The sequence below is a fragment of the Panthera tigris genome, chromosome C1 (assembly GCF_018350195.1).
Source record: "Panthera tigris isolate Pti1 chromosome C1, P.tigris_Pti1_mat1.1, whole genome shotgun sequence".
NCBI lineage: Eukaryota > Metazoa > Chordata > Mammalia > Carnivora > Felidae > Panthera > Panthera tigris.
In genome coordinates this window covers 49,581,294-49,594,965 of record NC_056667.1, presented here as the reverse complement: position 1 = coordinate 49,594,965, position 13,672 = coordinate 49,581,294, and the positions used below count along the sequence as shown (strand labels likewise).

The following is a 13,672-nucleotide window of genomic DNA, read 5'->3' as shown; positions in this document are numbered from 1 at the left end:
ACCTGTCTGTTATGACTTTACTTGCTAGTCTGGAATAAAATGTCAGACTCGGACAGGAGTTAGGTTCACTGATGAACATAAGATCAAGAGCTTTAGTGCTTGAACCTGATAAAATCTACTTTGGACAACTGGAGGCTGGCTGTGCTTTTTTCCTGGTTATCAGATGTATTCCCAAATATCAAAACAGAAAAGCAAAACCACAGGAATGTGAGGTCTGTCTGTAAATGACCGTAAGAAAAAGATGTATTTTATTTCCTTGGTTCTCCTCATCTCCTGCCTATGCAAATGGACTGTGATAATCTTTGTGAAAGTGCCTGAAAAAAATGTCAGTTGGTGCTGCACTGTGCTGACCACCATCAGGAGAATCGGAGGATAAGGAGGAGAATGAGAGAGAACTCCTCAGCCTGCATGTTCTTCTCTGGCTTAACCCGCTGTCATGGACCACTAAAGCAGTCAGTCCCAAGGCTGGACTAAGCTAGGAAGGTGTGGGCCGGTGCAGTTATGATCTGTTCTGACTTCCAGGCAGACCAGGCTTAAAACCCAGATGTTCATTCCTCCTTTCCACACGCGCAGCGGGTACCCTTGGAGAATACTCAAGTCCCAATTCGTCTCTGCCTATGAGACAGGACACTCTAGATCACACAGAAAGGCATTCCCACGACTGAACCTATCCAGAGAAATGCTTCAATATCACATTTCAAAGTTGTCGGACACTTCAGAGTGGTTCTCAAAATTTAGCATGTATCAGAATCACCAAAAGTACTTGCTAAACAACAGGTTGCTGGGCCCCATCCCCAGAATTTACAATTCGCTAGGTCTGGGAAGGGACTAGACATCCGCTCGTCCACCAAGTTTCCAAGTGATGCCGAGGCCACTAGACTTGCAGCCACACTTCAAGACCCATTAATCCAGGTCAAGCCCTTATTTTAAAGAGGACCAGGAGGGTGGAGTGATCTGGCCAAAGGCACAGAGCGGATGACGGAAGTGAGGACTCCAGTCCCTCTCCCCTATTGCACAGTTCAGGACGCTTCCTAGCACAGGAGGAGGCTCACACTGATTCCATGAAAGGTATGCCAAGAATGTCTTTATCTATAAGCAAAGATCCTTGGTGTCTTATACTTAGGTAGCCTTTTAAAATTTCATCTACATTATCTCATCTGAGTCTCATAACAGCCTAATGAGACAGGCAAAGATTAACGTCCCTATTTGAGAGATTAGGAAACTGAGATGCAGAGCTGTTAAATAGTCTCTCCAAAGCCACCAAGTTCAGTCGGTATGCGCTGTAACAGATTGCTGCTATGCAGGGTACGGTCTGGAGCCCTACAGCTTGGACATCCACATGGCGGGAAGCCTGTTAGCGATGCAGAATCTCGGGCTGCACCACGCACCTACTGAGTCAGACTCTGCTGTTCAAAAGTATCCTCAGTTGATTCATATACATAGTGAAGTCTGAAAAGCATTGGTACAGAGAGGCCTGGAAACCAGGTCAACTAATTCGAAAATCGATGCTTTCTCTCCCTTCTTTCTCTTCTGAATGTACTGCTCAGTGTCATAGTTTGACTTGTTTTGGAACATAACCTAATTAAGACGTTAACTCCTATCAGGAGACTCTTACCAGATAAGAAGTTAACTCTCACCAGGTAAAGGACACTTAGTGTGTTGTACTTTGAAAAAAAAAAACAAAAAAAACTAAACCAGGTTAAATTACCTTGATTACCAGTCTTGGTAATTCCTCTGTAGTCATTTTCTTGACTGATGTATAGACCCCTATGAAATGAATCCTCTGAGAAGAAGATGGGGGCAGGGGAGATACAAGACAGTGATCAATGGATTCAATTAGTTACAGTAGAATTCTACTAAGATGAAAAAAGATCAAGACGCAATGCATCTACTCCGGGGTGGCTAAACTACTTTACCCAGAAAGTACACCATTTCTTTCTGACCTTCTTCAACCATTAAGTTCAGAAAAGCCCAAAACGGCTGCTCCTGGGGAAATAACCACAGTGAATGCAAGGTTCCTCACAACTGGAAGTATTTAAATACTGTTTTAGTGACCTAGGCAAGATGACAACTGCATTTCTTCACATACAGGAAGTGTTCTACAGACCAATTTCTCTAATGACAGCAAATAAACCCCTCTCGCGACATACAGTCAACCAAGAAGTAACTCAGTGGTTACCATAAGACCACAGTTTTGAAACATGTATGCAGGTTTTTCCTTCAACTTTTCAAATCAATTCTTTCGATTGACATTCTTTGTTGAACAGAAACCAGAATGCTGATACAGTGCACCTGTGAAAAGCTGCTGACTTCAGCATGGCAAAATGTAAATTCAAATGATTTTTTAAAAATATATCAATCCTAGGCATTCAAAGAGTACATATAAATACAAACACACAAGGGTTTTGGGTTTTTTTTGGGGGGGGGGGTTGTTTGTTGGTTGGTAATTTCAAAGTTGCTCTGTGCAAACACATAATTAGTTAATCAGGGTAGTAAGAATCCAATCATTAAAATTAATGGTCAGGGCACACCAGTAACTATTTATAACAGCTGAGGAGGTCAGCATATGAAACAACACCTCTGTGATGCAAAACTATTATTTTAGAAAGATGCAAATCTATTAAAAGGAAGGTTTCTTCTCTAGTTTAAAAATAATGTGATGAATTAATAAAGTTGATCAAGTGATTAATAGAATCCACAATCTTAATCTTATTATTTGCAAAGATGAAAAGGCTTTTCTGCCAAGAGCCAACTGTCTCCATTTGCTTCAGAACAATAAAATCTGATTGACTGTGATCTGCCTACTCTCTCTGAGATAATTTGGCATGGGCATACCTTTAATTCTCCTTGTATTTCTTTATCAAGATACACAAAGCTGTTAGTGGTTTATCCCTCTGAAACCTGGGGATTCGTGTAAATAACTTCTAACGGTGGGATCGCACATAACAATTTACAGAGCACTGTGGCATAATGCAATTCAAAGTTGCTCTTGATTTAAAATGTTTAAAGTCCAACCACAGTGTCAGTCTGCCCAGAGAAATCTCTTATAAAAGTTTTCACACTCTGTTGGGTTAAGAGACAGTGGGTATTAATCCTATGGCTTCTACGCCAAACTTCCTTTTTGTGGTCAGCAGAGAAGCTATGTGGTTGGTCTGAAGGAGTCCAAAGTCTTTTTTCTGTGTTAAAACAAGGGAAAGTGGGCCGGTTACAGAGTAAAAGAAAAACCACAGCCAGCTCACTCTGCTGTAGCGTTTCCCTTAAATGTGGCCTAGAGCTATTCTGCTTTCCAAAAAAAGGTTTAATTTAAACCATACACAGTGCTGCAGGCTGCCACGTTTCCAAACTCAACATTCCTTTCTAATCTGTGCACTTCAGAACCAACATTCTGTTTCCATTGGTACTCAGATGAGCTTTAATAAATAAAATATCACTGCCCATCCATTACTTAATTTGAAAATAATATGCCCTTCTCTCCCCCCCACCCCCACTGACATTATTCTAAGTGCTTGTATTCAAGTGTGTTGAACTGTTGTAAACATCACCCCTGAAAAATTGGTGCCGCTCTCTTTCGGGGAGTGAGGGGAAGGAAAACGGGGACTGCAGCGTGAGGGGACTGAGTGTTAGTTAGCAAGTGGTCCGGAGCTCAAGAAAACTGCTGCTCTGTGAGAAGGTTGAGTCTGCCAAAAATAACTTATTATCTTTACGTTAAGAAAGAAAAACCTTGTTTATTCCTCAGATGGGACACCAGACTCTGTGCCGTTACTCAACATGTCACTAGGAAAGACCACAGTCACAGCAGCTCACAGCTACAAAACAGCCACATGACCGATACGGGTCTCTCTCTGGTCATCGGCGTGGCTGGTGCCGATCACCACCCTGGCCAGAGCGAGCAGAGTGAATACTCCACAGCTGGGGCCCTTTCAGTTTTCGCCTCCGTGTATTCACTCGGATGTTCATTAAGAACTCCAACCCCAGCGGGAAGGCCGGCACACGGTTTTCTATGTGAGTCACCATGCTCTATTATACATGACACTTGTCAATTAAAGAGGAAACCCTTTTAAAGCAAACTGATGTTAAGCTGGTACTTTCTTCAACATCTGATTTACCGCTGCTGTTATCGTCCAAAGGGAAGTTTGTTTTAGAACAATGATAGCAGTAGTAATCCTCCTATTTCAGTAGTGAGGGATTTAAACACATTCAGGGCGCTGGGGACCAGTCAAAAGGTTTCTTTCAACAGAACTATGTATTTTCAGTAGGAAAAGGAAGGTCTTACTGATGGGATAACTGCCAAGATTGGACAATTTTTCAGCCTAACAGTTTAGAGAATATCATTTTAAACTACCTGGTATAATACAAATGTGGCACCATAGATCAATGCAATGAATTCTCTATAGTCAGTAAAATGCTCTCCCAAATAATGGCATCCATTAATAATGATTACTGCCCCTGTGCCTTTGCCACAAAAGTAATGCCCAATGCTACATCTCCATAGTCTCTAATAAATACCCACAAGTCCCACGATAAGAACATAATCACAACATGGCAAATAAGTGCAGATTCCAGTGAGAGGGCAAATTAAAAAGCCATTACGTTTAAAACTTATTTTACCTTGTAAAATACACTTTCCTTATCTGTAAAATGGGGCTTAGAGGACATGATCTCGTAAGTCCCTTCCAGCTCTATGAGTCCATGAGGGTTTCAAGTTTTCTCCCGGGTTTTAATTCTTAATGCACCCACTTTAGGATTCCTACAGCACGCCAATAATAATTAATGCTAATAAGGAGCGGTGAAACTTTGGCAATGAAGCTTTAATTTGGATTGATCTGGAGGGAAAAGAAAACGTAGGAAAGAAGATTTCAACCTTAGATTTTTAGACTCAAACATTACTTGTTTCCTGAAAAAACTGAAAGCAGCACATCTGGACTGTTGAAACATACAATTTCCTGGAAAGGTAGGTAAAGTGACCCAGCATGGATGGACACTCTTAAGAAAGCATATCTTAAGTATACCTTTAAACTCTTAAAAAGAAAACCCCAAAGCTCAGGAATCTATTTCAACTATGTCCCGGCTAATAATGATAATTAATATGCATTGTTCATTCTATGACCAACATGATGCAAATACTTTGTGTGAATTATTCCCCTTTACTCCTTACAATATGCTGTAATTATCCTCAGATTATAAATGAGCAAACTGAAGTTTATGGAGAGTTAAGTAATCTCTTCAAGGTGAGAACTGGTAAGGAACCAAGACAGAACTAAACCCAAATTAGTAGAACCCCAGAGCCTAAACTCTTAGCCACAAAGAAGGCACTGCCTCTTGTTAAATTGTATCTGTGTGATACTCTGGGTCAATCAGTTTGCTATCTTCAAAAACCCTTTACTTCTGTGTGATATTGACCACCTTAAGTACCTAAGGTCAGGCCTCAGATTGGTTTACATGCAAGATTACGTCTATGCTACAGATCTTTAATTTGCTCTATTTAATTAAAATGTGTGCTGTTAATTTCTCAATCCACAATAGTCACCAATAGCCTGAGTTGAAATGGAAAGGTTCTCTTTAGCTTGGGAGTCAAAGTATCAAATTGTCTTCCACTCTTTTTTTAAGAAACTTCCAAAATGCCCTTGACTGAAGGGAACAAATGTAACAAGGGCCTGCAGGTAACTCATATTAGGAAGCTCTTTTCCTTTCATCAGATGCAAAAGCCAGCTTGTATAGAGACTGCCCTCTCTAAGCTGACCAGGAAGGCCACATTTTGAAACACTGGCACTGCGTATTTGGACAAACAACTTACTTGAGGCTTTGAGGACAAGAGTAGCCCAGCAACTCATAAAAGAATAAACTAAGCGCTCACCTAGAGTCTTTGGAACTTCACATGTCTAAAAAGGCAGGAAGATCTAAGAGCTATTTTTAGTAGATCAAAAGCTCACACAGAAACTATAGGCTTACTCAAGAAACAACTGTACAACCTTGCTAAAGCATCAACCAACTCATTACACAAAAACTATTTCATGCCCTTACTGCTGATGGCTTGTTTGTATCTGTGAGCACAGTTACAGATGTCTGTTTGCTTTAAAAATAGGAAAACAAATTAATTATTAACCAATGCAGTTTGTCTAGAAGACAAAACTTTTCAAAGCATGGAGTCAAAAATATTGGTTGAGGTTCTTGGTGAGAGAAAGAATTGGAAGTGAGAGAAGTCAGATTGCATTGAAAGGCATCCCAGGCCAACCTGAATCTCAGATTTAGATCCTTACAGTAGCGACAAAACACAAGGTCCCATTATAAAGGTTATCACTACAAGGAATCATAAACACTTATAGACCATGCAGACAGATGACTGAAGTGGCTGCTAATACCCTATACCGGGGAATGGCAGGAATTATGGCCAACTAGAAGGCCCAGATTCCATCCCATAAGGTGTTCAGATTAAAATGTTTGAAAGCACTGTGCTGGCAGCATTCAACTCACAGAACACCAATTTACCAGGCCTGAACTTATTTCAATCATCAGGAAACTTGTTTTCCAAGAAGTAAAGTGACTTGACTAAATGCACCGCCTGGTTTACTCCCAGCTATGAACAACTCTAGGACTGGAAAGGATGTTTCCTGCTTCCCATTCTTGGGTGCATTTACTGAACAAACCCAGCGCTGACATGGGGCTATCCTCTCTGAAAAACACAGGGCTCGAGAGACAAATGATTTAAGTTGCCTACTCTCACTCTCCTTAGAGGAGGAGACACAGACCAGGAAACAAACATCATAATACAGCATGAACACTACAATGATTCTCTGTTCTCACAACTGCAATGAAAGGGCAGAGAAGGGTGACCAGAAGCCACTCTAGGCGATGCAGTCCTCAGATTTTAGCGTCCAACCTTTGCAGGTATGTACTACTGTGTGACAGGCTTTCTGGACTTAATCATTATATATATTTTTTAAGAAATATATTCTACCAAAAGGAAAAAAAAAAAAAAAGGTCTAACATGACACTCTTGGAAAGTCTTAGCCCAAGAAAACTTTAATGGCCCAGTTATAAATCTTCCAAAATGAGAATCTGTAATAGAAATACTGACAGACCTTAATTATGGCAGCACTATGGGGCTTTGGATAATAAAGCCCACATATTTTCAGCTTAGATCATTATTTATAGGATGCCTTGCAAAGGATTTTATTTGCAAGTGCCTGCCTGAATCAATGAGGTGAAGTTTTACACAAGGAAAGGAAGTGCAAAGTACACTGTGTGAAAAAGCAGGGATTTACCTCCTGGGGTTCAGGAGGCCCAGGGACCAGGGGCTTCAGGCAGTGAATGATGATTTTGACTCCTCCAGTTTGTATAAAAGGTTGAAGTTCAGTCTGGCGCAGTGCAGCATTCCACGAGACCTGCTGCCTCTTTGAGCAGGCGATTAATCTCATGATCGATAGACCATATGATTAGGCACTAATAGCTGATAGGAGGAGAGAATAAACAACCATAAATTTGCTTTGTACCGAGTAATCCAAGTGTAAGCGGGGTCATTTAATGGCCACATTGGGTCATGTTACCTAAGGGGCCATATGGAATAAAAATGGACCATACATACATTTTTTAAGATCTTCAGTTATTAGCTCAGGGTTATGGGACCAGGGTGGGGCTATGGGAGCAACACCTATTAGTTTAGTATTCTTCGGTGACAAGACGCAAGGATTTCCATGTACTGAGCGTGGAGGGCTGACTGCAGAGAGAATAATGGAAAAGTCCCATTGTTGAAATAATTCCTCTATAAGCACCATCGTCAATCACCCTCAGTATAACATGAGTGGCCCTGGGTGGTCTGTCTCATCAGTGCATAAAACACCGGATTCTGTGCCTACAGGATGAACTAAAGGGAAGCAGGGCTCAGAATCCAGGACAGGATCTTGTGTGTCTCTCAATCAAAGCAGTTGCTGGACTGTTTAATTCCTCCTTTGCATGCAGATCACTGCTCCGGGTTCCCGGGCTGGTTCTCAGGGTGTCATGAACTTCCAGTATTGGGAATGGTTACGCGACATAAAAGCTGGGATCCAGAAGGTCATAAATCTCATTCTTTCTTTTCTCCTTTTCCCTGGCTTCTTCCCTAAGACGCTGACCTCCTCCATCAGCCCCTTGAAAGAAAGAAATCAATCACCCCCAGACTAAAATGAAAACCTGAGCCTTGCGTAGGCATTGGATGGCTTTCTCTTGTTTGTGACAAAATTCAAGAAAATCTGAAAAATGTCAATTCCCTCTTACTTTCGTCCTTCTCTCCACCACACCCTTAGCCCTGGGAAGCAAAGATCCCTTAAGCTCTTGCTATCAATGACCATGAAAAAGAAAAGGAAGACACTTTGTTAGCCTAAAAGGAATGTGCCAGAGAAAAGTAATTGTTGGATAAAAAAGAACATCAACTGGTCCTGTGCTTCATTCTCAGCCCCTGGCAAACTACACAAAATCTCTTTTCTTTGAAAACTATCTGGGAAACAAACCCCTCCAAATCACCCTCCCCACTTGTGAATTGTCCCTCCCAGCCCCCATTCTCTTCATATCCCCCCTCCCTCCCTGCTCCTACTAATATGGCCTTTGTTAATTTCCAAGCCTTTAGGGACAACTGTTCACCACCGTTCCTTCTAGTCTAATTGTTCAATACTGCTGATAGCTCTTGAGCTGACAGAAGAGTTTTCGATCGGCTCTTTGAGAAGAAAGCGGGAGCGTCAGACACCCTGGGGTTTGTTGGGGGAATGTTTGTTGTTGTTGTTCCCAGGAAGCTGGGAAATTCATTCCCCATTCAAATACAAGTATTATCAATGCCCCCAAAGAAGTTTCATGTGAGAAGGAGTTGTTACAGCTGAACCACAGGAGAATTTTTAAATTTACCCTGAAAATCCCTTCTAGGTTTACATTTATTCAAAGAGTTTCCACTCACAGAATATCTGAGCTGGAAGACTTTTGGGCCAGGTACATTGAACATAAAAGGATGCCCCCAAATGTCAAATCACAAGAGATACTCCAAGATCTGGCCATTTCTCTGCTGACACTTTTTGGAACAATAAAACCAGCCCAGCTAGGGCCACCCATCCTAACTCCCAGTCAGGAAGAAGGACTTGCCTTGGGAAGAAAACCAACCAGAGGGCCAGATAATCTTCTGCTCCAATGTGCTCCCAGCGGGGGGATGTACAGCACAGTGATGGAAGGGGACTTGGCAGAGAATGTGGAGCTGAGCAGAGCCTTGACCCCTGGGAACATGGGTCAGTGCTCTTTACCTCTACACCACCCTGACTCCTAACGTGTATTTTTTAAAGTTCTTCCTTAGTAACTAGGATCAATTTCTAGTCAACTCTGAAACACCCAGAACAGAGGGAAGACACTCAGTTCCCTTCTTAAAACGATGTGAATTCTTCCCAGAGGGGGTAAAAGAAAAAAGAAAAAAACCAAGGGTCCTTTGCAGACAAATGGAGTCTGTTTAGATCTAATTCAGCTGTCCTTCCCTGATCTTGGTAGCTACCTGTAACCATGTCCTTGTTGAAACCCTCCAGGGCCTATATCTAATATGGTTTACAGTAGTAATATTCATCATAATAATACTTACCATTTACTGAACATCAGGTATAAACTAGGACACTTACAAAAGCGTTTCTAATTATCGAACAGTCCTGAGTTAATATTGCTCCCTCATTTTACAAATGGGAAAAAAAAAACAGAGATGAAGGAACGCAGAGAGGGTGAATAACCTGCCCACAGTCACACAGCTTGGCAGCAGAGACAAGATTTTTTTTTTTTTTAATTTTTTTTTGTTCAACGTTTTTTAAATTTATTTTTGGGACAGAGAGAGACAGAGCATGAACGGGGGAGGGGCAGAGAGAGAGGGAGACACAGAATCGGAAACAGGCTCCAGGCTCCGAGCCATCAGCCCAGAGCCTGACGCGGGGCTCGAACTCACGGACCGCGAGATCGTGACCTGGCTGAAGTCGGATGCTTAACCGACCGCGCCACCCAGGCGCCCCGGCAGCAGAGACAAGATTTAAGTCACACCTATCTTGTCACAAAGACTGATTTGTTTTCCAACAGATTATGCTGCTTTACACACTGTCTTAAGAATTTAAGGGTGAGATTACCCTATAGTTCTCAAGAGTTAGTTGGTACTGGTACCAAAAGCTGGCCTTTCTGGTTAATGTTTTTCCAAGCATGAAAGCAATACAGTCTTATACCATTCCCATGGATACCAGAGTCTCATATCACTAAAGTAATCAGAAACAAGATGAGTCAGTCTTAGCAAAAGCACTAAGTATAGACTGAAGCTAGGGCTATGTGGGCAAAAAGGAGTGTGGAGTGAAAGAGACTATCTAAAAAATTTTTAATCCTATTATAAAGCAAAAAAATAAAAACCTTTCATCCTCAGGAAATGTTGGCCGAGCACCTACTATGCACCAACCTTTCCTAAATTGAATTAGAAAGGAAATGGTTCAATTTCCCAACTTCTATTTGCCTTTGGACCCTTTGGTATCAGGCACACCAAAAGTAATACATCAGTGGTTCTCCTTCATCATCCCATTTTACCCTGAGGCTGATGCTCTGTAAACGTGAGAGAATTGGCTGCCTCACTGGACTACTTCTGCTCCTGGTACTATAGAGCCATGTTTTGCCCGTTGCTAGACACAAAGTACTGGGTCGCCTGGGTGGCTCAGTAGGTTGAGCGTCCGACTCTTGATTTCAGTTCAGGTCATGATCTCACAAACATGGGATCGAGCACCGCACCGGGTTCCACGCTGAGCGCGGAGCCTGCTTGGGATTCCCTCTGTCTGCCCCTCCCCCACTCACGCTCACACTCTCTCTCAAAATAAGTAAACATTTAATGAATGGATAACCAGATGACTCAAGCATCTGACAATTATCCACATTCTCCTGAAAAGAAGGTTCAGATAGATACACAGATTTCAACATGTCCACTAGTCAGAAGCGTGCTGCTGCTTTCAAAGGTTCAGAGAGAGATGAAAAACCAACCAGGCCTTCAATCAGATACTAGCAATGATGCCTCCTGAAAGTCTTCTGGAAGGCACCAAATCATAAAGAACCAACAGGAATCAGCCAGACAAAGGGATGGAGGTATGGAGGGAGAAGGGGCTTGAAGGAGAGAAGACGGAAAGTAAACAGGTCCAAAGGGAAGAAGAATGTAGAACATTGAACAAGGTACAAATAGTATATTATGGCTAGAAGGTGGAAGGCAAGATGGCTTGAGGGGTAGGCAGGGGCGAGTATTCTTAAGAGACCTTGTAACAGCAATCTTTCATTCATTCTTCTATTCATTTCACAAATGCTAATGAGCACCTACCATGTACCAGGCATGATGCTAGACCTCAGAGATACTGAGATGGGTTAACCATGTCTCAGATACTTGTTGCCACCACTCAACGATGAGCTGTACGTTACATGGCTGGTTCACGTTCAACATACAAAACGTGAACTGGAACATAAGAAAATGCCCCTTGCTTTTCCTAATCCACCTACTAAATTAAACTATTCACACCTGCAGGGGAAGGACTCACTTGCATTGGTTTACAATGAACATTAGCGAACCCCCTAGGATAACATTGGACTTTTGCCCACTCATCAATATTAATTGCAACATATATAGATGCACCCTGTGTTCTCCCATTTCTCCAATTTCAGCCCTCACACCAAGGTAGGCTCTTAATCCAACTGAAGTTTCAGGGCACACACTTCAGTGCAGCTGGGACCATAAAAATTCACATGATATCATTAAGCACCACTAGGTGAAAAAAAACAAATGAAAATTACATGCTTTCCAACAACATAAAGCCCAAAGTCTACTTACAAAGAAGAAAAAAATCAGCCCGAACATTATAAAAGAGGCAAAATGAATTTCTAACAGTAACCACGCAGGACTCACAGATTTCTCCATGTAATAAGATTCTACTTTTAAAAACTGAAATAAAGTAAAATATCTCAATGACCAGAGGTCTGATTCCATTAGAGTAACCCTAAAAGTTATCAGGCCACAGAATGTTCTTTGGTAATGAAAATTTATTTTAGTATTCAGTCATTCACCCTGATTTATATCATTATTTCCAAATATTAGGAATCTACCTAATTGTAGTAGATTTATGATGACACTGAGGGAAAAAGCATGCACAGCTTCAGGATTATATTCACTTGAAAAGAATTGTCCATAAGAGTCACTAACTCACCACCTAGTCAGGTGTCCAAATCACGTGAAAAGTCACATGGTGCCAGTCCTTTCTGAACCCACCTGGCCACACTCCACTCCCAACTTCTAGTAAATACCTTATCAAGTGAAATTAAGTGAGACTCATCTCACACAGTTTCTCAAAAATGTGTGAGAGAAAAGAATCCTTCCATTGCTACAGAAACTTTTACCAAATATCTTCTAGTGCCTAGCAGAAGCAGTCCCTTCCTGTAAAGAGCACACTATTTAGGGGAAGAGGAGGGGATGTGGGGGCCAGGGGGGTGACGAGTAAATCCACAAAATCACAACAGCAAAGGTGCTGTCTTGTAGTCACTTGCGCAGAGAGGGCCAGAGAGTCTCAAATGAAGAACACCTCACAAGCCCAAGATAACCCAGGAAGGCTTCCTGGGGGCAGGGCTTTTGAGCTCAGTCTTGTAGAAGAAACAGGAATCATTAAGGAGATTTTCTGGTAGTTATGCATGTGTAAGTGACTCTGCTAAGTTAGCAATATTTGCATTTTAGACTGTGCTCTTTTGGGGTGGGTTTTCTAGAATGGAAGAAACTACTTTAAAAAAAAATCCTGCCTATCAGCCAATGAGCCTAAGGACACTGGAATCTCTGGCAGGGTAGACTTAGCTGAATAATGAGGCCCACCTACCCGAGATGTCTATGTCCTAATCCCAGATCTGTGAATATGGCAAAAGGGACTCTGCAGATGTTATCAAGTTAAGGACCTGAAAGTGGAGAGATTATCCTGCATTATCCAGGTAGGCCCAATGATGTGATCTCAAGGTTACTTATAAGAGAGAGGCAGGAGGATCAAAGACCTGGGAGAAGGACGCAGAGACTGGAGTGATACGGCTATGCACCAAGGAGTGCCAAATCAGCCTCTGGAAGCTGAATGAGCCATCAGGGTTCTTCCCTGCAGCTTCCAGAAGCAACCAGCCCTACTGACACCAGCCTGGTTTTTAGACTTCCTACCTTCAGGGCTGAAGAAAATAAATTTGAGTCACTTTGTGGCAAGTGAGTGAGGGGCAGAGAGAGAGAGGGAGAGAGAGAAGCAAGGCTCACCCTAAGTGGGGCTCGAGCTCACCCGAAATGGGGCTTGTGATCACCTGAAACAGGGCTTGTGATCACCCCATGCGGGACGTGAGCTCAAGAACTGTGAGATCATGACCTGAGCCAGAGTCCGATGCTTAACCGACTGAGCCATCCAGGTGCCCCTAAACTTGTGTCCTCTTAAACCACTAAGCTTGTGGTAACATGTTATAGCAGCAATAGAAAACTAAAACAGAGTTTGCAGTAACATGCAGAAGAGCTAAGTTAAATCAGCACTAACGTCACCTCACAAATCCAGGGCACGAGGACGTGCCAGAGCAGAGAAACAGTGACAGTTGTCACTGCTGAAGGAGTTAAACTTTACACATAAAACCTAAAACAGGTGCTTGCTTCTATGACCGGAAGGGAGTGATC

At 42.2% G+C, this 13,672-nt stretch overlaps 1 protein-coding gene across 29 annotated transcripts in view; it reads right to left on the bottom strand.

Annotated features, from left to right (window-relative positions):
- NFIA (nuclear factor I A) overlaps positions 1-13,672 on the bottom strand; it is a 371,559-nt gene that overhangs the window by 292,954 nt on the left and 64,933 nt on the right. For 3 of the 29 annotated variants that reach the window (XR_006221529.1, XR_006221525.1, XR_006221528.1), the window contains exon 7: positions 7,263-7,447. The exons of 25 other annotated variants lie outside the window; for them this stretch is intronic. The gene's annotated coding sequence lies outside the window, so the exon portion shown is untranslated. Of the gene's footprint in view, positions 1-1,708; positions 1,784-4,608; positions 4,824-7,262; positions 7,448-13,672 lie in introns of all 29 variants that reach the window. One more of the 29 variants, XR_006221524.1, reaches the window with a different exon arrangement.